The sequence below is a fragment of the Mustelus asterias genome, chromosome 9 (genome assembly GCF_964213995.1).
Source record: "Mustelus asterias chromosome 9, sMusAst1.hap1.1, whole genome shotgun sequence".
Classification (NCBI taxonomy): Eukaryota; Metazoa; Chordata; class Chondrichthyes; order Carcharhiniformes; family Triakidae; genus Mustelus; species Mustelus asterias.
Genome location: NC_135809.1, coordinates 59674352 through 59697885, shown reverse-complemented (window position 1 = coordinate 59697885; position 23534 = coordinate 59674352). Strand labels below are relative to the sequence as shown.

At 43.0% G+C, this 23534-nt stretch overlaps 1 protein-coding gene across 3 annotated transcripts in view; it reads left to right on the top strand.

Annotated features, from left to right (window-relative positions):
* The window catches only part of LOC144498711 (xylosyl- and glucuronyltransferase LARGE1), a 436258-nt gene that overhangs the window by 65686 nt on the left and 347038 nt on the right, over nucleotides 1-23534 (top strand). Inside the window, exon 1 of one of the 3 annotated variants that reach the window (XM_078220260.1) lies at nucleotides 18830-18895. The exons of 1 other annotated variant lie outside the window; for it this stretch is intronic. The gene's annotated coding sequence lies outside the window, so the exon portion shown is untranslated. Of the gene's footprint in view, nucleotides 1-18829; nucleotides 18896-23534 lie in introns of those variants that run through there. One more of the 3 variants, XM_078220259.1, reaches the window with a different exon arrangement.

Genomic DNA, 23534 nt, shown 5'->3' with positions numbered 1-23534 from the left:
GAGGATCCACAAATTATCGCTCAACCAACAGGTGAGTTTGTGGGACAATGTGCACAAACTAGCTGTTGTTTCTTTAAATTGTAACGGTGACTACACTTCAACAGTACTTCAGTATGAAGTATTTTGGGATCTCCCAGGTTTATGAAGAGATCCTGTTTGTTTTCCATATTCCTTCACGTCTGAGTGAAAGAAGCCCAATTTACCCCAACCGTTTTGTAATTTCTCACTCCTGGTAATTTCTAGTGAAGATTTTTCCAGCTGAATTGGGTTCCCTCCGATGGCTGTGCTAGTGGTTGTTGGTAAGTGATGACGTGCCTTTGTGTTGTATCTGTTGGAGCCACTGGAGCAGGTGGGAACAGCAGGTAAAAATGTTTGACTTTTATTTTGTAAATCTTGCAACAGCACCTTTGGTGAAAATTAACTAAGTGTTAGCATGGCAGCATTACCCATTGATATCAATGGGTGTTAAATCTCTGATTTCTGAGGTATCTCCTCAAGAACGACTGATAGCTAGGCGTCAGGGAACACAGATCTTTATTCAGTCTACTTGCTCCACACTCCAAACATAGATCCCAGACAACTCACTCCCCAGGTCACCTGACCCATTCCCTTAAAGAGGCTATGCCCAGCATACATTTTTTAAAAAAGCACGACACCATTGCATCTCAAACAAAAGCATAATTGTTTAAGTTGGGTTGAGCGCATCATCTCGGCTGATACTCAGTGCATCACTTTTGGATGACATTTTAAACCAAGACTGCCTCTTGGGTGGATGTGAACAATCCCATAACAGCATTTACAAAGCTCTTTCCAGTGTACTGACCAATATTTATCCTATAATTAACCTCTAAAACAGGTAATCACATTGGTGATTGTGGGAGCTTGCTGTCTGCAAATTGGCTGCCACATTTCCTGCATTACACCAGTGACAGCACTTCACAAATGGCTGCAAAGTGCTTTGGGACATGAGGCCAGAAAAGGTGCAACCGAAATGCAAGTTCGTTCTTTCCTTCAGAGGTAAACTGGTTTGATTAAACACAGATGAAGCTTTTAGCTTGTTCTTTAAGAAAATTGAGCACTGTTCAGAGATGGAAACTATATATTTTAAAAACAGGATTCTGCCCCAATGGTCTCCATGGAATCCGTCTAGTCAAATGAGATGAGGTAAGTAGAATATTTCCTGAGGTCATCTATCAGTATAACGATCGGTGTCTGGAACGAAAGTTGAGGTTTAAAGTGGCATACGTCAATCCCTACCTCAGATCAGTCCTTGAGAGAGTTTGAGTTACTGATGACAGAAAGGAACAAATAAACATGTTTGATGGGTTTGACCCTGTGAGCAATGCACACCTCGCTACAGATAATGCTTTGACAAATGAATGTGCCTTGTCCTTGGGTACATAGAAATCTGTCAAAAAGTGTCTGTGCACATTGACTGGGATCCTTGCTCTGGACAGCTCTACTTTAATGCAGCATTATGTGGCAAGGTATGGTCAGCGTTTTCTCTGGCAAGCATCACAGATCTCAAGTTACTGCACCCAGTGTGACCTTGCTGGTTGAGGCTGCTGCAGTTGCGTCTCTAGATTGAAAGTCTTGAATATGGTTCTTCTGAGACCAATTGTGCAGATTTCTGGAGAGCTGCAGAGATTGTCCATGACCTAAATCCATTGATGTGCAAAGCTACTTTCCTGTTGTTTGCGTTTTGATGGCTCACCCTGAGCTGCTTTCAAAGCATTTTTACTTAGGATGTCAGCAATTGAGGTAAAGAAAGGTGGCAGGATTCTCTTTGATTGGAGAGGTTTTATCTGAACATGACTGCAAACCCTATTGCAACAAATATTACACCTCGTGCCGTGGCCCGTTAGTCAAACGCTTTCCTGCAGCCTTTGCCTCAAATGCTTTGCAGCATTATATTGTGGATGAACAAGCTGGGTAACAGCGGGGTGAGAATAAAAGGAGCAACTGGGACCTTGGGAAGCAGTGAATCCAATGGTGTTCCTTAACCAACAAAATTTAAGGATTGAGAAACAGACAGGGGGAACAATGGAAATGGGATGAATTTGTGCCACATCAGGTACACAGAGAAATAAAAAGAAAATCTGGATTAAGAAAGGAAAGGGAAAAATAATGCCCAGGGAAAAGTTAGAAAATGCTTTTAAAATTTTCTATCTCCCAGACAGATGTTCTCTCTATATGATTGAGACAGTAAAGTTTAAACATTCCTTTCTGGGTCAGAGAGGTTGATTGGCATTGTTGTTTAAAAGGGTTTCTCAAAATAAAGGTGTGGCTAAGAGTGAGATTCCATTTGTGGAAAACCAACAACAGAACAGAGTAAATCAAGCAGAAAGTTCGAGAGACCCAGAACTCTTGGCTTTTTTTTCCTCTTCATTCATGGGACCTGGGCCAGCATTTATTGCCCATCCCTACTGCCTTTGAACTAAATGCATTTCGGGCTCTGTGGGTCTGCAGTCACATGTAAGCCAGATCAGGTATGGATGACAGGTTTCCTTCCCTAAAGGACATTAAGATAAGTTGTAAGTTTATTTATTAGTCACAAGTAGGCTTACATTCACACTACAATGAAGTTACTGTGAAAATCCCCTAGTGGCCACATTCCGGCGCCTGTGCGCCTAAACTGAGGGAGAATTTAGCATGGCCAATTCACCTAACCTGCACATCTTTCTACTGTGGGAGGAAACCGGGAGGACCAAGAGGAAACCCATGCAGATACAGGGAGAACGTGCAAACTCCACATTGACAGTGACCCAAGCCGGGAATTGAACCCAGGTCCCTGGCGCTGTGAGGCAGCAGTGTTAGCCACTGTGCCGCCCATTAGTGAACCAGATGGGTTTTTCCAACAATTGACAATGGTTTCATGGTCATCATTAGACTTTTAATTTCAGATTTTTATTGATTTCACAGTTGTGATGGGATTCGAATTTAGGTCCCCAGAATTTCCTAGCAACAATACCAGTAGTCCATCACCACCTCGATGTAGGTCTTAATCCTGACACTGTTGGCTGATTTGCCCATGAATGACACTGTGTACCATTAACACAGCATTATTTTTCCAGCAGATTTTGGTACGTTATCCTTGGGAGTGTTAACACGAAATGGTCATCAAACATTCCCTGTTGACTGCTATTGTTTGACATTGAGGTCATTTTCAGGCTTTGTTTTATGTTCTTGTTAGTCCTCACATCTAAATTCTGCCCATGTTTCGGACAGAATAGCTTAGCTGGAATTAACCATGCATATCACCTCAAAACCTCATTTAAGTAGGTTTTCATTTTATGACCTAGAGCGGACTTTTGATTGGAGCAGATCTAGCCCTGTGGTTTCTGACCTCAGATGTGCTGCTGTATTAAGCCCCTGATATTGTTCCATTATTTCTACTGTATAAGATCCCATTATATTGCTTACAGAAGGACAGAGTTCTCCTGGTATTTTGCCCAACATTCAAACACCACGACCAAAAATAATTAACAGGTCATTCATCTCATTTGTTGTTTGTGAAGCCTTGCTGTGTGTTCTTTTAAAAAAAATTGGCTTGTAGTGTTTACTTGCATGCCAACTGTGACAGCCTTGCAAAAGTAATTTAATGGATATTAAGTGCTTTAGGACAGCCAGAGAATGTGATGAGGTAATATATTGTTCCTATAAAACTGGATAATCTAAGTGATTTAAGGACAATATATCTAACCAGTCTTTGCAAAAAACGCAATATTTGTAAGTGACTTGCTTTAAGCTTTATTGTGTTTGGAAAAGAGACAGAGATGATCTAATTGGGAGTGTTTTTTAAAGTTATGAAGAGAATTAAAGTTAATTCAGGAGAATTGCTCAGTATGGTTAAGTGGTTAAATATTGGGAGCTAGAAGTTAAATTGAGGAATTTAGGAGAAAGAGGGGTAAAAGGCAGACATTCCTCAGCCAGAGCAGAAACGCACCATTCTGTCCAACCAGTGGAGACGCAAGGAGCCATTTTCTGTGCTGCATGCCTCTATGACACTATGGTCCATTTGTTCAATCCTGTTCATTGCCCTCCTTTATACCCTTTCACCATAAGGTTTGTTTTCCCTTCCATGTGCCTATCCAACTTCTACACTAATGCATCTCCGCTTTTCACCTCCGCTACTCCTTGTGCAGGCTGCTTCCAGATGCTTGTCACTATCTGGATAAGGAGGTTCCTCCAGAATTCCTGATTGACTTTCTGCTGAGCCCCTATTGCAGAATCTGTTACGAGAAATGCATATTAAAATAGACAAGAGTGAATGAGCTCAAAGCTACTATGTCAACTGTGGAAAGCGCAGAGATGTGGTTCAGAAACAGGTTGATGTTTGTGATCTTTGAAAAATGCTAGCTCAATTTAATAGCAGTCTTCCTATAGATTTTCACATTTGAGTATGTAAAAAAAAAAACCCTCCGTAGTTACCCACATTGGACATGATGAATCCTGTATCAAGGACTGTGCTAAGTGCAGATTGCATTACCATTGGAGCCTGTGTTGAATTTGGCATGGGTCTAATATATGATGGTTATTATTATAGTTTGAGTCAGTCGGCAGCCCAAGATATCCCGAACAGCTCATATGATTGAACTATATCAGTGTTTATGAAGCAATGGAGAAGTTTGAGAATCATAATAGGATTCCAAGTGAAGTTTGAGTAGTCTATTTATAAAGTCTCAAAATAACCTTGGTAGACTTGTAACTGGTTCCCCCCCCCCACCAATCCCATTCTAAGGATATACATTAATGGTTAAAATAGACTTGTCACATTAGCTTGGCACCAAAAATGTTGATTTTTTTTTTCATTATTTGCAAGCCCAGTTCCTTGTGTGCAGATGGCACATAGCTTTTGATGATGCAATGTACAGTCCCAAAATGTCAGCTGTGACTCAGTGGGCAACATTCTCAGCTGAATCAAGATGATTCCAGTTCCACTGCAGGGACCCCGAACATAAAACCTAGGCTGACATTCGCAATCTAGCACTGAGGGGGTACTGCACTGTCGGGGTATGCGTCTGCCACATGGGCCCCCTCTAATGAACATAAAAGATCCCTATGCCATTAAAAGTTAAAATTTGTTTATTTGTCACAAGTAAGGCATACATTAATATTGCAACAAAGAAGGTCTGGGGAATTCTTTCGTGTCCTTTTTCAATATTTAACCCTGAAGCAACTTCACTAAGTAAAAGATTATCTAGTCATTATCACATTACTGTTGATGGGACCGTGCTGTGGGCAACTTGGTTAGAATCCCTATAGTGCAGAAGGAGGCCATTCAGCCCATCAAGTCTGCACCAACTCTGAAAGTTCATCTTACCCAGGCCCACCCCTGTGCATTTACCACGTCTAATCCACCTAACCTCAATCTTTGGACACTTAAGGTGCAATTTACCATGATCAATGCACCTAACCTGCACACCTTTGGACTGTAGGGAGGGAACCAGAGCACCTGGAGGAAACCCACGCAGACACTGGGAAAATGTGCAAACTCTGCCCAAGGCCAGAATCAAGCATGAGTCTCTGGTGCTAACCACTGTGCCACCATGCCACCCACTTCCAACAGTGAAAATGTTTCCTTCTGCCTTTTTTCAGCACGGATCTAAATCCTTCAGCATTTTTTAACTTGCTGCCTGCACACCTTATTTAAACGTCTGTATCTTCAAGTCATTGGTTACAGTGCAGGAGGAGACTATTCGGCCCATCATGTCTGGACTGGTTTTACTTGGGTGAATTTGATCATTTATGGGATGCGGATGTCGTTGGCAAGGTGAACATTTGTTATCTATCCCTAAGTGCTCTTGAACTGAATAGCTTACTAGGCCATTTCAGAGGGCAGTCAACATGTAGGGTTTGGAGTCACATGTAGACCTGACCAATAAGGGTGGCAGATTTCCGTCTCTAAAGGACATTAGTGGATCAGATGGGTTTTTATGACAATCGATAGTGGTCCCATAATTATGGTTAGACTTTTAATTGAATTCAGATTTTTATTGAATTCAAATTCCCACATCTGCTGTGGTGGGATTTGAACCAGAGCATGGATTACTTGTCCATTGGCAATACCACTGTGCCACCACCTCCCCCTCTCTCTCAGCTGCTAATTTGAGATCATACAGAAAGTTGGAAGATGAGGATGTTCCCGTAACACTGAATTGTGAGAGAGCTGATGCGTTGTTTAACAACTGGTTCTGAACCTGATCGTGTGAAACCTGTTCAACCCAGTGTTATCGTCACTGGATCAGTAATCCAGAGGTCCAGGCTAACGCTCATGGGACATGGGTTCAAATCCCACCACAGCAACTGGTGTAATTTAAATTAAATTAAATCTATAGTTATATTCATTAGTTGTCAGCTGTGATGACCATGACCATTATCAGTTGTAAAGAGAACCACTTTTTCACCACTATTTTTAGGGAAGGAAATCCACCATTTATCTGGTCAAGCCTACTTCTAACTCCAGATGGTTGACTCTTAACTGCACCCTGAAATGGCCTAATAAGCCATTCAGTTCAAGGGAAATTGGGGATGGGCCTTGCCAGCAATGCCCACATCCTATGAAAGAATAAACGGGAAAAGATATATGTTCTACCTTTTTTCAGATATTCAATAACCTCCCCCTGTCCCTACCACCATAATCTCTGCCAGTTCCTGAATCCCATTCAGTCCTCTGACTTGGTCTTCACCCCGGCTACTTTTGACAGGGCCTCTTACAAACTTGTTCAAACCTCATCTTTTTTGATAAGCTTTTAGTCTCCTCCCCTCACTCCCACCTGAGCGTGGCTCTCTTTTGTTGTTTTAATTTATTTTTCTTTGGTTTTATCTCACCCCCCCCCCCCCCCCCCCCCCCCCCCGCCCCTTCTCCGTGTAATGTTGTCTGTATTAGAGATGCTGCAATAAATGGTAGTTGTTGCTACTGGCTGTGGTCATTGAGGGATTGCTACCCTGAGGCGGATGTTGACTTTGACAGTGTGAAGCAAATGATAGCCTGTTTGACACATCTCCTCGAGTTTCATTTCCATTGTAATAGACAAGACTGAAAATGGAAAAAGGTGGAAATGGTTTGCTCACTAGCTATTACATAAGGAATGGGAACGTGAGTAGACAGTATGACCCCTCGAGTACTGCTCCATCATTCGGTGCTGATTGGGCTTCGACTCCATTTTCTTGCCCGCTCTCCATCACCCTTAGTTGTCCAAGAGACCCCAAAAATCTGTTTATCCAACTTTAAATATATTTAATGATGGAGCATCCACAATCCTCTGGTGTAGAGAATTTAAAAGATTCACAACCCTTGAGTAAAGAAAATTCTCCTCATCTCAGTACTGAATAATTAGCCCCTTATCCTGAAACTGTTCCCTGTGTTTTAGATAGGAGAAGGTGGTGAAGAAGGCATATGGTATGCTTGCCTTTATAGGACGGGGTATAGAGTATAAAAGCTGGAGTCTGATGATGCAGCTGTATAGAACGCTGGTTAGGCCACATTTGGAGTACTGCGTCCAGTTCTGGTCGCCGCACTACCTGAAGGACGTGGAGGCGTTAGAGAGAGTGCAGAGAAGGTTTACCAGGATGTTGCCTGGTATGGAGGGTCTTAGCTATGAGGAGAGATTGGGTAAACTGGGGTTGTTCTCCCTGGAAAGACGGAGAATGAGGGGAGATCTAATAGAGGTGTACAAGATTATGAAGGGGATAGATAGGGTGAACAGTGGGAAGCTTTTTCCCAGGTCGGAGGTGACAATCACGAGGGGTCACGGGCTCAAGGTGAGAGGGGCGAAGTATAACTCAGATATCAGAGGGACGTTTTTTTACACAGAGGGTGGTGGGGGCCTGGAATGCGCTGCCAAGTAGGGTGGTGGAGGCAGGCACGCTGACATCATTTAAGACTTGCCTGGATAGTCACATGAGCAGCCTGGGAATGGAGGGATACAAACGATTGGTCTAGTTGGACCAAGGAGCGGCACAGGCTTGGAGGGCCAAAGGGCCTGTTTCCTGTGCTGTTTTGTTCTTTGTATTCCCCGACCAGCAGAAGCTATCTGTGTGTCCACCCTATCAATTCCTTTCAGACGTTTCATTGCGATCACCTCTCATTCTTTTAAACTCCAGAGAATTAAACACTCTGTTTCATAGGACAACCCCCTCATCCCAGGGACCAATCTAATGAGCCTTCGCTGTACCGCCTCTGTTTCCAGGTTCTCCTTTCTTAAATATGGAGACCAGGACTGCGCACAGTGTTCAGATGTGGTCTCAAAACCCTGTACCATCACAGTCATGTGCAATAGAGAGACACCCTGTGTCTGTGCCCACCTGCCAGCCTGAAGTTGGCAACTTGGTGACCAGGTGCCAAGAGGTGAAAGTCGTTCTTTATTTAGCAAACTGGCATAATGAAAGTGTAGTCAATTTGCTTTTATTCATGTCCATTCTTTAACAGAATAACATGCTCAATATTGCACTCAGTCATAGAATCATAGAAAACCTACAGTACAGAAAGAGGCAATTCGGCCCATTGAGTCTGCACCGACCACAATCCCACCCAGGCCCTACCCCCATATCCCTACATATTTTACCCACTAATGCCTCTAACCTACGCATCCCAGGACACTAAGGGGCAATTTTTAGCATGGCCAATCAACCTAACCCGCACATCTTTGGACTGTGGGAGGAAACTGGAGCACCCAGAGGAAACCCACGCAGACACGAGGAGAATGTGCAAACTCCACACAGACAGTGACCCGAGCCGGGAATCGAACCCAGGTCCCTGGCGCTGTGAAGCAGCAGTGCTAGCTACTGTGCTGCAAACTGCCTCTTGCACTTATTTGGTACATGGGTGGTTGGGGGGTGGCGGGAAGAGAGAGGGGGGAGACGCTTATTGACATGGAGTGTGTTTCACAGAACACCAGGGAATCTACGATAGTGACCGAACAGCATGTTATTTGCAATGGTTCCTTCCAGCTGAATGTATAGTGCCAGTAAAACTGCTTGGCTGATAACGGACGGTTTGGGTTTGTATTCAGTAGAGAGTGGACTTTGGCGGTCAACATGACGCTGCTTTTATATTACAATTGACTGCAGGCGCACAGCTGGCCCACTCTAGGATGCAACCTCAAGTCTCAGTTTTTAATCTGCGCACACATTTTTCCCTTTTGGGAATAGTGGGGAAAGTGTCTGAAAGATTACTGGGCTGATTATCAACCATGTCATGACTGCTTTTTCCGTGGACATCAGGTCTATCATATTGGGCAACTGAGACTCTTGGGGAGGTGGGGGGAATATGGGTTTACAGTTCTGCTGACAGTTCCGGAGAGCCTGGTCCAGGGTTATGATCGGTGGACATCCCGCACATTGCCACACTGTGACCGCCCCTGGCACAGCCCAAAGCCCAACCACACCTATTCAATACAGACTTCCCCAAACAAGGCCAACAAGGTTCAGTAATTGCAAAGGTGTCTTAGCTCCATGTCGCAGTCCCAGGACTCGAAGGTGAATGTTAGTTGAGGGATCACCATTATACTTGTTATTTTGAGATCAAATTGGATTGATCAGGAAAGGTTGATTAGTCAAGAGGCTGTCCTTTGTCAGTCGGCCTGCATCCCCTGATGTGTACCAGGGCAAGGGGGGAAAATGCATACATTGCTGAAATGTTTTTTTCTAATCAAACATTGAAATGTCTGCCTGCAGGGATCCACTCTCACCTCCATTTGGAAAGTTTTGGGTTTGGCACTTCAGGTGTGGTATTGCCAAAGCATTTTATTGCTGCTGTCTTTCCAGTGAGATGTTAAATCTAGACCAAGTCTACCTGTTGAGGTGGGCATAAAAGATCCCATAGCACTCTGGGTGGAAGAGCAAATAGATTTGCTGGGGTTCCTGCCCTACGTCCCTCACTTGACCATCATCACCAAAAGAACAGATTCACTGACCATGCCCCTCATTTTCTGTTCGTGGACTCGTACTGTGAACACGTTGTTTAGAACGCACCGTCCCCAGGGAGGCCAGCAACCTCACCAGAGGGGAGATATAGGCTGGAGACTGCAGTCTTTGCAGCATTCTAAAGAATAAAAACATCCCACAGGGTCATGGTTGCCATTGTGAAGGGGGTTACCTGTCACTACTGCATTGACATCACCTTCCCCAGTGTGAAGACTCCAGGAGCTAACAGCAGTCGAATGGCATGAAGGCAGGATTCTCAGCATATAGAAGACAAAAAGGCCCCATCAATAACTCATTTAGGTATCCATCCCTTTGTTTTGTATCTTCACACGCATTGTTTTCCCTTTATACAATAGTGGGGCAAGTATTGAAAAGATTAGATGGCTGATTATGTGTATGATGCACCATATCATGATCACTCCTTCCATAGCCATTGAGTCCCTGCACATTGGGTGCAGTCAATTCTGGTGGATTAGATTGCAATAGCATTGAGTATTTTTGATCATATTTGATCCGTCCTGCAGTGTCCACTCGGCCCATCGAGTCTGCACTGACTAACTTGCCCAGGCCCTATTCCTGCAACCCCATACATTTCCCATGGTTAATCCATCTAAGGCACACACATTGGAACACTAAGGGGCAATCCACCTAATTTGCACACCTTTGAACTGTTTTTATTTCTTATTAAACTGTTGAACCATGATGTTCAACAAAGTAATTTCTGTTTCACTGCCACACGTGCAGCGGAGTTCTGATTTAAGCAAGGTTGGATGAAAAGTCCAACACAGATTTGTAATATGCCTGTTGCTTTAAGTATCTACTCAATAGGCCTTGAATGATCCTGGGCTCATTTCCGAGCTGGGTATGCCTGTCATCTTCATCGAATAATCATTCCACTGATTTGTTTTTCGAACTGAAACCTTGAGCATCTTGCCAGTAGACTGAAAGCTCTAACTTCCTTTACATATTTCATGCTCGCGTGTGTGTAATATGCATATCCTGTATATATATATATATTATATATGTGTGTGTGCATTTATGATATTTATACATTGTGTATGTGATATACACTTATACATATCGCATACATATGTTATTTATATACTGTGTGTGAGCGTATATGCATATATACATGTATTAACAATATTGGTAATGTCTAACAGGCTTCCTTCCTTGAGAGTGAGAAACTTCATTTCACCTCTCACTTTCAACCTTGCCAGTTCTAGGTTGTTATCTGCAGTGCTTGACATACAATATGATGTTGTAACTAGGACTGTCAGGAGAGGCACTGAGCAGTTACCAGTACCACTGATACCATTCCTGCCTGGATATGGTGACTAGTGCTATCAACTCCAACCTACCACTGGTGATCTCATTTGCTTTTTGAGTGTTATCTTGTTGCATTGGAACAAGGTGTTCCTGGGAATTATTATTACTTTCAATGGTGGACCTTACACTGAGAGAGGGAGTAAAATTGGATTCACTAGAGTTGGGTTACATTTTGATTTCTACAGGGATTAAATGGGCAAAAACCTTAAAACAAAATGCTGGTAACATGATATAGGCAGAATATTTTATTAATTATCTTATTAAATTTGCTTTGAACTTTCTGGGAATTCTGCACCAAATCCGTTGTTTGGCTTTAGCGCCTCTTGCTATTATTTGATTGGTGCCTCCTCTACTTTTTTTTAGTCAAAATTCCCTGCGTTGTTCCCTCAGACTTCTTATGTTAACATTTCAATTCTATATCTGTCCTATTTCAAACCACAGCACTTGTTTTAGTTTCTGCTGTGAGTTTAGTTCCTGCTCCTGTTTCCCAATCCTTGTCCCCTTCTCACATGCTCTACACTATTATCACTTGTGTTCACCTCATAATGCTACCCATTCTGGGGAGGCCAATATTCATCACTGTCTTTTTCAGTAGTCCTTCCACAAAGCCCTTGACTATTTGTTATGCCACTTTGCCGTAAAACATCTCGTAGCATGTGGACCACAGTGGATCAAGAAGGCAGCTCACCACCACCACCTCAAGGGCAACTAGGGATGGCCAAGAAGTGCTGGCTGAGCCAGCGACACCAATGTCCCATGAGTGAATACAAAATGTTGCTGCTGCTCAAGCCTTTTGGCATTTGATTTACTGACAGGGTAAATATCACTTGGAAAATTTAATTGGTAACACATTTGTGCAAAATCCCAAGGGTGTGAGCTACCGTTAAATCATTCCCAATGGCTTCTGTTATTGCAGGGTAAGATCATCTTCACTCATTCCACATCTCCCTTGTTTTTTTTTAACCACACTCTCACCCAGGAGTGGAGTGATCTGCATAGCACTTGTGGAACTTAGTTTTTTTAAAGTTGGATTCCTTTTTCCCGTGGTGGTGGGAAGCATGGAATTTGTATTCGATGGCAATTTTATGTTGTAGTTAAAATCTTAACCAGTAAGATCTGATTCCTGGTTATTTATTATCAATTGGGTTTAATATTCCCCACCTGCAGATCATCTCATTCACGAGCATCCTTTATTCTTTTGCAAGAGTGCTGATGATTCTAAACTATTGGCATGTTGTAAGTACATAAGGTTTGAACAATAGATCCTGCAAAGACTTAAAAGATTCTCCAGCTCTCCCTTTGGTCTGTATCCATCTTGTAAATAGCTCTTGCTAAGTGTTATTTCTCCCTAGCCCGCAATTGTTCCTCTGAAATATAATTTTACTCCCTCTGACCATTTAATTCTATTCTGATCATTTGAAAGTTAGTTTCTCTGCGAAGTATGTGTCGATGCCGTGATGATTTAAAATGTCATCTCACTCCACTGCCCACATTCGCATTTCATGTTATGCTGTTATCCTGTGTCTGGGAGCCGTTTGTCAGCAAGCTTCGCTGTGTTTTTCTGCATGGCAGAGTAACAGATCACGTCTGTACACTTATATTGGAATCCCAATATTCTGCCATCTGATACAAGCCATTGCTGGGCTTTCAGGCAATATTATCCAAAGGTTTGTGGGCCTGATCTGCTTAGTTCTTTCTGATGCCTCGGGTATTGGTTAGACCATCAAATGTAGTTTTCTTTTTTGTTTTAAAAAAAAAACAGTTCTTTAGTAATGAAACAAAAGTCTCAGAGAAAGTGGGTGCAATGGTGGTACAGTGGTTAGCACTGCTGCCCCATTGGGGGGGGGGGGGGATGCTCTTTCAGAGAGTCGGTGCAGATTTGATGGGCCAAACGGCCTCCTTCAGCATTGTAGGTATCCTATGGTTCTAAAGTTAGCAATTTACAATTCTTGTGTTTTCCTAACTCCTAGTAAATGAGTACTGGATGATCTATTCCACTGAGCATGTCCAAGTGGTGTTTTCCATTTCCTAGCTGGTGGTGTGATTTTCCTGTCTCTGCCTTTTATACAAAGTGGGGTATCCCATTGTTTCCCTTCTAACGTTGGAGTTTGCTGAAGGAACAAACTGCTCTCATTTTTGCTTGGACCCAGTTATTATATTTTGTTTGTTCCATATATATTCGTTGGCCTTTGATTTCTCACTAAACAACATCAAACAAATCCAAGGAGGATTTGGATAGATTTTTAGTTAGTAGAGGGTTGAAGGGTTATGGGGAGTGGGCAGGAAAGTGGCGATGAGGCCTAGATGAGATTAGCCAAGATCATCCTGAATGGCGGAGCAGATCCAAGGGGTTTAATTGCCTATGCCTGTTCCTAGTTTTTGCGTGTTTTTAAAAAAACGTTTCCTCCAACACACAAATGCCAACCTAGATATGCTTAAGTCTGCAGTGGCACTTGAACCCACAACTTTCAGGCTCAAGTGAGAATGTTACAAACCGCGCCAATATGCCACTCAACAGTTCCATATTTACCAATTTTTTAAAAACCCACAGTAGAAGATTGGAGAATAAATTTATACTTATTTTTCAGGAATATTTCTACCTGTCTCTCAATGGATTGATAGGAACCCAATGTACTGCCACTAGATTGACAAGTCATTTCCTCCTCTAATATAGACAGAATGTTCTAGATTATGCATGTTGCTGTTACTTTTACTAATGATACTTGTTCTTCCAGTACTGTGTTTAGATTTACTCGTGTTATAGACCATTTGGCTTTAGTTAATCTGCATTTTGTCCACGGTTACAGAGCAAATGACATTCGGGTTAAGTTTTGGTCAGCCTATTTTTGTTTTGCCATCTGTTCTCCTGTTTCATTACTTGCCTATATTTCCCCCTCCATTTTGTCACTCCTTCCTGTTAGGTTGTGCTTCAGCCCTGTCCCCCACCAATTCTCTCCCACGTTTTGCCTCTTATTTTGTTTCTTATTAGTTGATCTCCCACTTTGTGTGAATGGTGATAATTTTATTTAGCCAAGAAGCTTGCTAGCGTCGAAGACAGAGCAGCCCACTTGATTGTCCACACCCCTCCATCCAGCCCCTTAAACATTCACTCCCTCCACCCCAGCACACACGGGCTTTAGCTGGCCAAAGAGACTCTATGAATTCTGGGATAATTGGAGCTTTGTAGAACGAGATTGGTCAGATTTTTCTTAGGCAATGGTATCTGGGCATGTGGTGAAAACGCAGGAAAAGACAGGTGAGTTGAGACATTTTAAAAGAGCAAGCTTATTTAATTGTAAATAATCAGAGGGGAGAGTCCCCCTCTTTTATTGAAGCTGCAATCCAAAGTAAATGAGATGTGAACAAACATTCAAAATATTTATAACAAAGTTAAAGGTTAGTTCTTGGTGTTCTCTCCCAATTGGAACCATTGTTGTTTTTCTGTTTTTGACCCACGGAATTGGTATAAGCTATTCCCTAGTTCCCTTGTTAGTCACCAACTTGCCTGGAGTATCTCACTCATCTTCTGGTTCAATATTTACAACTATCGGATTGACATTTAAGAATGTCTCTCCGTAAGGAATATAGAGAATCTCATGATCTTAAACATTGGAGTCAGGTCATTCAGGAGGGAAAGGAGGGAGCACTTTTTCCACATGAAAGTGTAGCAGAAAAGCTGGAACTCTGCCCCATGTGGCTGTGAATACTGGGCCTCATTTGGAGCTTTGAAGACTGAAATTAAGGATTTTTATTAGGTGAAGGAACATAAAGTAAAGTAGTGTAAAAAGAGTTGAGATCAGATCAACCGTGATCTAATGGAAAGGTGGAGAAGACTCGGAGCTCAATGGCCTCTTTCCATTCCTCAACATCCCTCCAATTTCCTCTGTCATTATTCTTTCATCTTTTCTTCTCCTCACATTTGTGTCTTTTTCTTTGTATGTTTTGCATTAACTTTGTTGCTGCCTCTGTGTAAGATGTGTTATTCATGATTTTACTTATTGCTGACAGTTGTCAATCTATTTCAAACCCCTTTGTCCAAAACAAAACTTAACCTTTAAACCGCTCGCTGTAAATGGGCCCAAAACAAAATCAGCCTATCTCGAACCCAGACTAGGTTTAGTCGCAGAAGGTATCCTACAGAGCTGAAGACCCTAATGGCCTGACACAAGAAACTCCTGATGCCTAAACGAGGATCTTGCTGTGTCTGCTCTGGGTTAATTCCGGGGAGTACATTTAGCTTGGAGTTACTAAATACCAGTATGTGTTAGAGTACGATAGTTTAATGACTCAAACTCACTCTCTTCAAAGAGCTGACAAGAGATGCAATGGGCTGAATGTGCGTGCTGTATCATTCTGCAATCTATTGCAAAAATAAGTTCTGGGTTGCTCGAGACTGGCAAACTCCTGCGTCCTCCGTTCCTGTGATCACAGTTCAAGTGTAATAACCCACTTCTGTCTGTCTTATCTGTGGATCAACAGCACTCGGGCAGGAATTACATCTGCTCTCAATTTTCTTTCTTCAAAGAAGGTGAGTTCAATTTTTTTTGAAGTTTTCCTCTTAATTCACAGTTTCAAGTTCCAGAAAGGAGTTTAATATTCTTCCTTGAACTCTGCAATATATTCATGTTCTTTTGAAAGTCCAAAATGAGAGAGATTCTTGAAATGCTGCCTTCTCAATGAGCTACGGTATAGAAATTCCCAAATCCATTTGTCTGTTTGATGCACTCAGTACACCTCAGCAGCCAACAGCCTTGTTGCTACTGCTTTGCATTAATGGGCAGATCAGTAACTGATCCCAAATCCCCCTTTCTCTCCAGCTGGAATTCTCCAATCTCGCGTGCCACACTACCACTGCCAGTGAGAACAGAGATTTTGGCACTCAGCCAAATCTCCATTCATAGCAGCGGAACTGCAGAATCCCAGCCGCGGACGAGGGAGATTGGAGAATATTGGCCTGTGTCCATGCTTGCTTTCTGCATCAATATATTAAGTATTCACACAATAGGGCGCTACAGTCCCAGAGATTTGTTGGGCAGGGTTTTTGGCCCGTGCAACGTGTTTTGTGGTGGAGGAGGAGGGCCACCATTGACTGGCAGTGGGTTCTTCCAGTCCCCTCACTGTCAATGGAGTTTCCCATTGTACACACCCACTGCCACCGGAGAACCCATGACAGGGCCTTGCCCTCAATGGGTCCAGATGACCCCCACCCCCGAGCATTTAGAAAATTCCACCCATTGTGTGTTGTGTTTTTGAGTGTTGTTTCAAAGTGATAATGCTCCATCTCTGTAGAAATTATACTGCCCCTTGGAAGCCCATATATCTATTCCTCAGCACCTTCATTGTCTGTCCAGATTGCTTTGTATGTTTGTGATGATTACCCTCCTCATCTTGGTCTGCTAAATGGTATTTGGGGGCATAACTCTTCATTACAGGAGCCTTTAGTTTTCAATTCTTGCATGCTGAAATATACTGAAAGTACATTCTGAGAACTCATGTAATGAGATAGCCACTGGATAGGTGACATATGTTAATTTAGTTCTCCGAGAATTCCAGTAAATTTGAGAGATTTTTTTTTCCCCCAGAGATATGTTGGATTCCTTTTATGACTTGCCACAATTTTGATGTCTCTCTTGCTCTTCTCCATATCTGCCTTCACATTTAATTGTACTGTCATGTCAGATCTCTATTGTGGGATTGCAGTTATTTCAAACTCTCGAGGTTTAATGTTTGACTGTACATGGTGTGTACTAAGCCTGGGGTTTCACCTCCAGCTTTGACTTATTACCCTATAACCCACTGCTGTGTCCTGTCCACTTACAGTTCTGAGTTACATTGGGGAGTAGAAGCAACATAGGGTTGCCAACTACAATTAAATGTATTCCTGGAGGTTTCATCGCATGATTTTTTCCCCCACACTCCAACTATTAGTTGGTCAAACCTCATCCTTGAGACTGCTTTCCAAAACCAATCAGAAAGGAAAGAGGTTCATTACCCAATTCAATGATGATTGACTGTCAGCCAAGCAGCCGCCTTCCTCCCTCCCATTTTCAATATTTTTATGTTTAGTGAAGAGAAATGTTCAAAAAACTGGCAAAAAACCCCCAATCTTTTTAAATCTCCTGATGGGTTTTCTCCCATCCTTATAAGGCAATAAGACATAGGAGCAGAATTAGGCCACTCGGCCCATTGAGTCCGCTCTGCCATTCAATCATGGCTGTTTTTTTTCTCATCCCCATTTTCCTGCCTTTTCCTCATAACCCCTGATCCCCTTATTAATCAGGAACCTATCTATCTCTGTCTTAAAGACACTCGGTGACCTGGCCTCCAGCCTTCTGCGACAAAGAGTTCCACAGATTCACCACTCTCTGGTTGAAGAAATTCCTCCTCATCTCTGTTTTAAAGGATCGTCCCTTTAGCCTGAGGTTGTGCCCCCTGGTTCTAGTTTTGCCTACTAGTGGAAACATCCTCTCCATGTCCATTCTATCCAGGCGTCGCAGTATCCTGTAAGTTTCAATAAGATCCCCCCCCCTCATCCTTCTAAACTCCAACAAGTACAGACCCAGAGTCCTCAACCGTTCATGATACGACAGCTCTTCATTCCAGGGATCATTCTTGTGAACCTCCTCTGGACCCTTTCCAAGGCCAGCACATCCTTCCTCAGATATGGGGCCCAAAACTGCTCACAATACTCCAAATGGGGTCTGTCCAGAGCCTTATACAGCCTCAGAAGTACATCCTTGCTCTTGTATTCTAGCCCTCTCGACATGAATGCTAACATTGCATTTGTCTGCCTAACTGCCGACTGAACCTGCACGTTAACTTTGAGAATCTTGAACAATGACTCCCAAGTCCCTTTGTGTTTCTGATTTGCTTAGCATTTCCCCATTTAGAAAATAGTCTATGCCCCCATTCCTCCTTCCAAAGTGCATAACCTCACGCTTTTCCACATTGTATTCCATCTGCCACTTCTTTGCCCACTCTCCTAACCTGTCCAAGTCCTTATGCGGACCCTACCCCTGTAACCGTATGTATTTTAGTCCTCCAATCCCCCTAACCTCTATATACCTTGGGACACTAAGGGACAATTTATCATGGCCAATCCACCTTGCCACATTTGATTTGATTTATTATTGTCATATGTATTAGTATACAGTGGGAAGTATTTTTTGCGCGCTATACAGACAAAGCATACCGAACATAGAGAAGGAAAGAAGAGGGTGCAGAATATGGTGTTACAGCTATAGCTAGGGTGTAGAGAAAGATCAACTTAATGAGGGTGGGAGGAAACCCATGTAGACGTGGGAAGAATGTGCAAACTGCGTAACCTGAGGCTGGAATTGAAGCTGGGTCCCTGGCACTGTAAGGCAGCAGCGCTAACCACTGTGCCACTCCAATCCTGGAGGGGTGGCGACTTTAAAGCAGCATCAAATTGTTTATCATCTTCTCCTATTTCATTGCCCAGCCATGTGCTTCCTCCAGAATAACGAGTTTATAGACTGCTACTCCAGAAATGTGTTTTGAATATTCATTCATGGGATGTGCGCGTTGCTGGCTGGGCCAGTATTTATTGCCCATCCCTGAGAAATCTAAAAATCCACCACATTGCTGTGGATCTGGAGTCAGATGTAGGCCAGACCAGGTAAGGATGACAGATTTCCTTTCCTAAAGGACATTGGTGGGTTTTTAAAAATAATCTACATGGTTGTCATTTGACTTTTAATTCCAGATATTTATTGATTTCAAATTTCACCATCTGCCATGGTGGGATCAGGTCCCCAGAGCAGTATTCTGGGTCTCTGTATTACTAGTGCACTGACAATACCACTGAGCCACTGCTTCCTCAACTGAGTCAATCTGGAACGATACTGGTGACTCTGCTGCTTTAGTTCCCATCCTTTCTTCTTTCATGATTTTAAAATCTCAGCTACATCCTACTCGTATTCCATTTCTACTCCAGAGCATGGAGTACATTTATGCTGACACTTCAGCGCAGTACTGAAGGAGTGCTACACTGAAGCTGTTGTCGCTTGGTTGAGGCCTTAAACTGTGGTCTGCCTGCACCTCCTCGGGTTGTTTTTCTTTGGGATGTGGGCATTGCTGGTTTGGCCCATCCCAAATCAAGAAGATGGTGGTGAGCCCTCATCTTGAACCATTACAATCCATGTGGTGTAGGTACATCCATAAAGGAGATTCTGGATTTGTGATCCAGTGATAATGAATATTTCCCAGTCAGGATGGTGAGTGACTTGGAGGGGAACTTGCAGGTGGTCATGTTCCCATACATCTGCTGCCTTTAGAAGGTCACAGGCTTGGCGCTTTTAATTTTCATTTATGACGTAGTGCATGAAGCAATGTTCTCTCTAATTTCTTTTTGTTGTTTTCTGTGACCAATTATTAAAATTCATGTGATGTGGGCTTTGCTGGTTAGGCTAGCATTTATTGCCCACCCCTAGTTGCCCTTAAGGTAGTGGTGAGCTGCCGCCTTGATCGCTGCAGTTGCTGAGGTGTAGGTACACCCACAGTGCTGTTAGGGAGGGAGTTCCAAGATTTTGACCCAGTTACAGTAAGGAACAGCGATATAGTTCCAAGTCAGGATGGTGAGTGGCTTGGAGGGGAACCTCCAGGTGTGTCTGCTGCCTTTGTCCTTCAAAGAGGTAGAGGTTGTGGGTTTGGAAGATACTGCCAAAGGAGCCTTGGTGAGTTTCTGCAGTGCCTCTTTGGTACATCCTGCTAGCTCTGTGTTGATGGTAGAGGGAGTGAATGTTTAAAGTGCTGGATTGGAGAGGTTTGGGCAATGATGCAGTCTGTCTTTGGTAGCGAGTTTCTTGAGTGTTGTTGGAGCTGCACTCATCCAGGCAAGTGGAGAGTATTCCATCACACTCCTGACCTGTGCCGTGCAGATGGTAGACAGGCTCTGGGGAGCCAGGAGGTGAGTTACTCGCTGAAAAAACACTAGCCTCTGACCTGTTTTTACAGCCAGAGTATTTATGTAATTGGGCCAGTCAAGGGTGAGCATAAAAGATTTCATGAAACTATTTGAAGAGGAACATAAGAGTTCTCCTGGTATCCTGGCTGTCGCTTTCGCTGCTGTATGCCTCGACATTCATCAAATTGCTTTACTCTCTCTTCAGATGAACCCTTGTACCATGGTATCCTGACATCTTGCATTGGTTTAACACCAAGATCTATTTATACGCTTCATTCCTCTGACACTGATTTACTCCTAATTCCTTATCTTTGTAACTCAACAACAGTATTTATAATCTTTAATGTAATGTGATACCACAAGGTGCTTCACAGGCGCATTACCAAATATTTATAGATCACACTACTCGAGATATTGGGGCAGACGACAACAAGCTAGTCTTAACATTTAGAAATAAAAGCATGAATTAGCTGTAATGGGAGAATGGTGTCGTGGTAATGTCACTGGACTCACTATCCAAAGACCCAGCCTAATGGTCTGAGGGCATGGGGTTCAAATCCCACCATGGAAGCTGGGGGCATTTGATTTGATTTATTATTGTCACATGTATTAACATAGTGAAAAATATTGTTTCTTGCACGCCATACTGACAAAGCATATCGTTCATAGAGAAGGAAACGAGAGAGTGCAGAAAGTGGTGTTACAGTCATAGCTAGGGTGTAGAGAAAGATCAACTTAATGCAAGGCAGGTCCATTCAGAAGGCTGATGGCAGCAGGGAAGAAGCTGTTCTTGAGTCGGTTGGTACATGACTTCAGACCTTTTGTATCTTTTTCCCGATGGGAGAAGGTGGAAGAGAGAGTGTCTGGTGTGCATGGGTCCTTAATTATGCTGGTTGCTTTGCTGAGGCAGCAGGAAGTGTAGACAGAGTCCATGGATGGAAGGCTGGTTTGCGTGATGGATTGGGCTACATTCACGACCTTTTGTAGTTTCTTTTGGCCTTGGGCAGAGCAGGAACCATACCAAGCTGTGATACAACTAGAAAGAATGCTTTCTATGGTGCATCTGTAAAAGTTGGTGAGTCGTAGCTGACATGCCAAATTTCCTTAGTCTTCTGAGAAAGTAGAGATGTTGGTGGGTTATTCTTAACTATAATGTCAGCATTGGGGAGGACCAGGACAGGTTGTTGGTGATCTGGACGCCTAAAAACTTGAAGCTCTCGATCCTTTCTACTTCGTCCCCATTGATGCAGACAGGGGCATGTTCTCCTTTACGCTTCCCGAAGTCTATGACAATCTCCTTTGTTTTGTTGACATTGAGGGAGAGATTATTGTCACCGCACCAGTTCACCAGATTCTCTATTGAAATTAAATTGGATCAAATAAATTTGAAGCTAGTCTCCATAATGGTGTCCCTGAAACTATTGTTTAAAAACCCTGGAAAATCTCAGCAGATCTGATAGCATCTATGGAGAGAGAATAGAGCCAACATTTCAAGCCTGGATGACCCTTCATCAGAGCTAACAGCAAAGAAACTCAGGAGAGATTTATATGGTGAGGGTGGGTGGGGGGGGGGGGGTGCTGTAATTGGACAAAGGGAATGTAAGTGAGTATGGATAAGGCTGATAAAGGTGCTAAAGGTGTCCATTAAGTGATCAGAATATGTGAATGGCAGATAGAGGTACAGATGGGTAAGACAGTTGCCTTGGAGGGAGTCAGTAAGCGGCAGAACATAAGACATAGGAGCAGAATTAGGCCATTCGGCCCATCGAGTCAGCTCCACCATTCAATCATGGCTGATATTTTTCTCATCCCCATTCTCCTGCCTTTTCCCCATCACCCCATATCCCCTTATTAATCAAGAACCTATCTATCTCAGATGGAGATTGGGAATGGAGAAGTAGAAAAATGGAAGTGTGAAGGATGATATAAACATGGATGAAGGAAATGAAAAGGAGAAATGAAATGAAATAAATGGAAATGGGGTGAAGGGGAGAGTTCATGTTCTGAAGTACTTTGTCCAATTACAGCTTCCCCCCCCCCCCCCCCCCCCATCCCCCAATCTTCATAGTATAAACCTCTCCTGATTTTCTTTGCTTTTAGTTCTGATGAAGTGTCTTCCTGACTCAAAACGTTGGCTACATTCTCTCTCCACAACCTGTCAGACCTGCTAAGATTTTCAGCATTTTCAGTTTTTGTTTGATTCCAGCATCCACAGTATTTTGCTTTTATGTTATGTTAAAAACCCATCTAGTTTGCTAATGTCCTTTTATGGAAGGAAATCTTCCGTCTTTACCTGTCTGGCCGACATATGTCTCCAGACCCCACAGCAATGTGGTTGCTGCTTAACTACCCACGGAAATGGCCGAGCAAGCCACTCAGTTCAAAAGCAATTAGGGATAGGTAAGAAATGCTGGTCTTGTTAATGGCACTCATATCCCACGAAAGAGTAAAGAAGCGATCATGTCCCTCGAGCTTGCTCCGCCATTCAATGCAACCATGGCCGATCTTCTGCCTCAACTCCACTTTCCCACTCACTCCACATATCTGTCAAATTCTTCAGAGTTGAAAAATCTGTTTATCCAAATCTTAAATATACTTGATAATGGGGGAACCCGAAATCTCTTTGGAGTGGCGAATTCCAAAGAGTTAAATGAATTTAAGTCCATCTTCCTTCAACCAAAGAAATGTTGGCTTTTGTTTCAAGGGGGCTGGAGTATAAAAATAAAAAGGTGTTGTTGCAACTGTACAAGGTACTAGCGAGGCCACATTTCGAATAGTGTGTACAATTATGGCCTTATTTAGGTGAATATATATAATGATTGGCAGGAGCACAGAGGAGCTTTACTAGCATGATCCCATGTATGGCGGGACTGCCATATGAGGAAAGATTAAACAGGTCAGGTCTGTACTCCTTGGAGTTCAGATGATATGATTGAAATATGTAAGATTCTTGGAGGTTAGACAGGGTAAATATTGGAAGGATGTTTCTACTCCTGGGAGTGTAGGATCAGAGGGCGGAGTCGCAGAATAAGGGGGTTCTTATTTAAGATAGATTTGAGGAAGAATTTCTTTTGAGTGCTGAATCTTTGGAATTCTTTACACCAGGAAGCTGTGGAGGCCGAGTCCTTGAACATTTTCAAGGCTGAGATAAATAGGTTTTTAATTAATAGAGGAATTAAGGGTTACTGAGGGAAGGCAGGAGTGTTAGTTCAGCCGTGATCTTATTAAATGGTGGAATAGGCTTGAAGGGCTGAATGGCCTACTCCTGATCCTATTTCTTATGGACCTACAGCACCATTTTCTGTAGTTATGTCTACCTGCTTGGTATTCATGTAGAGAGAGTAGAGTTAAC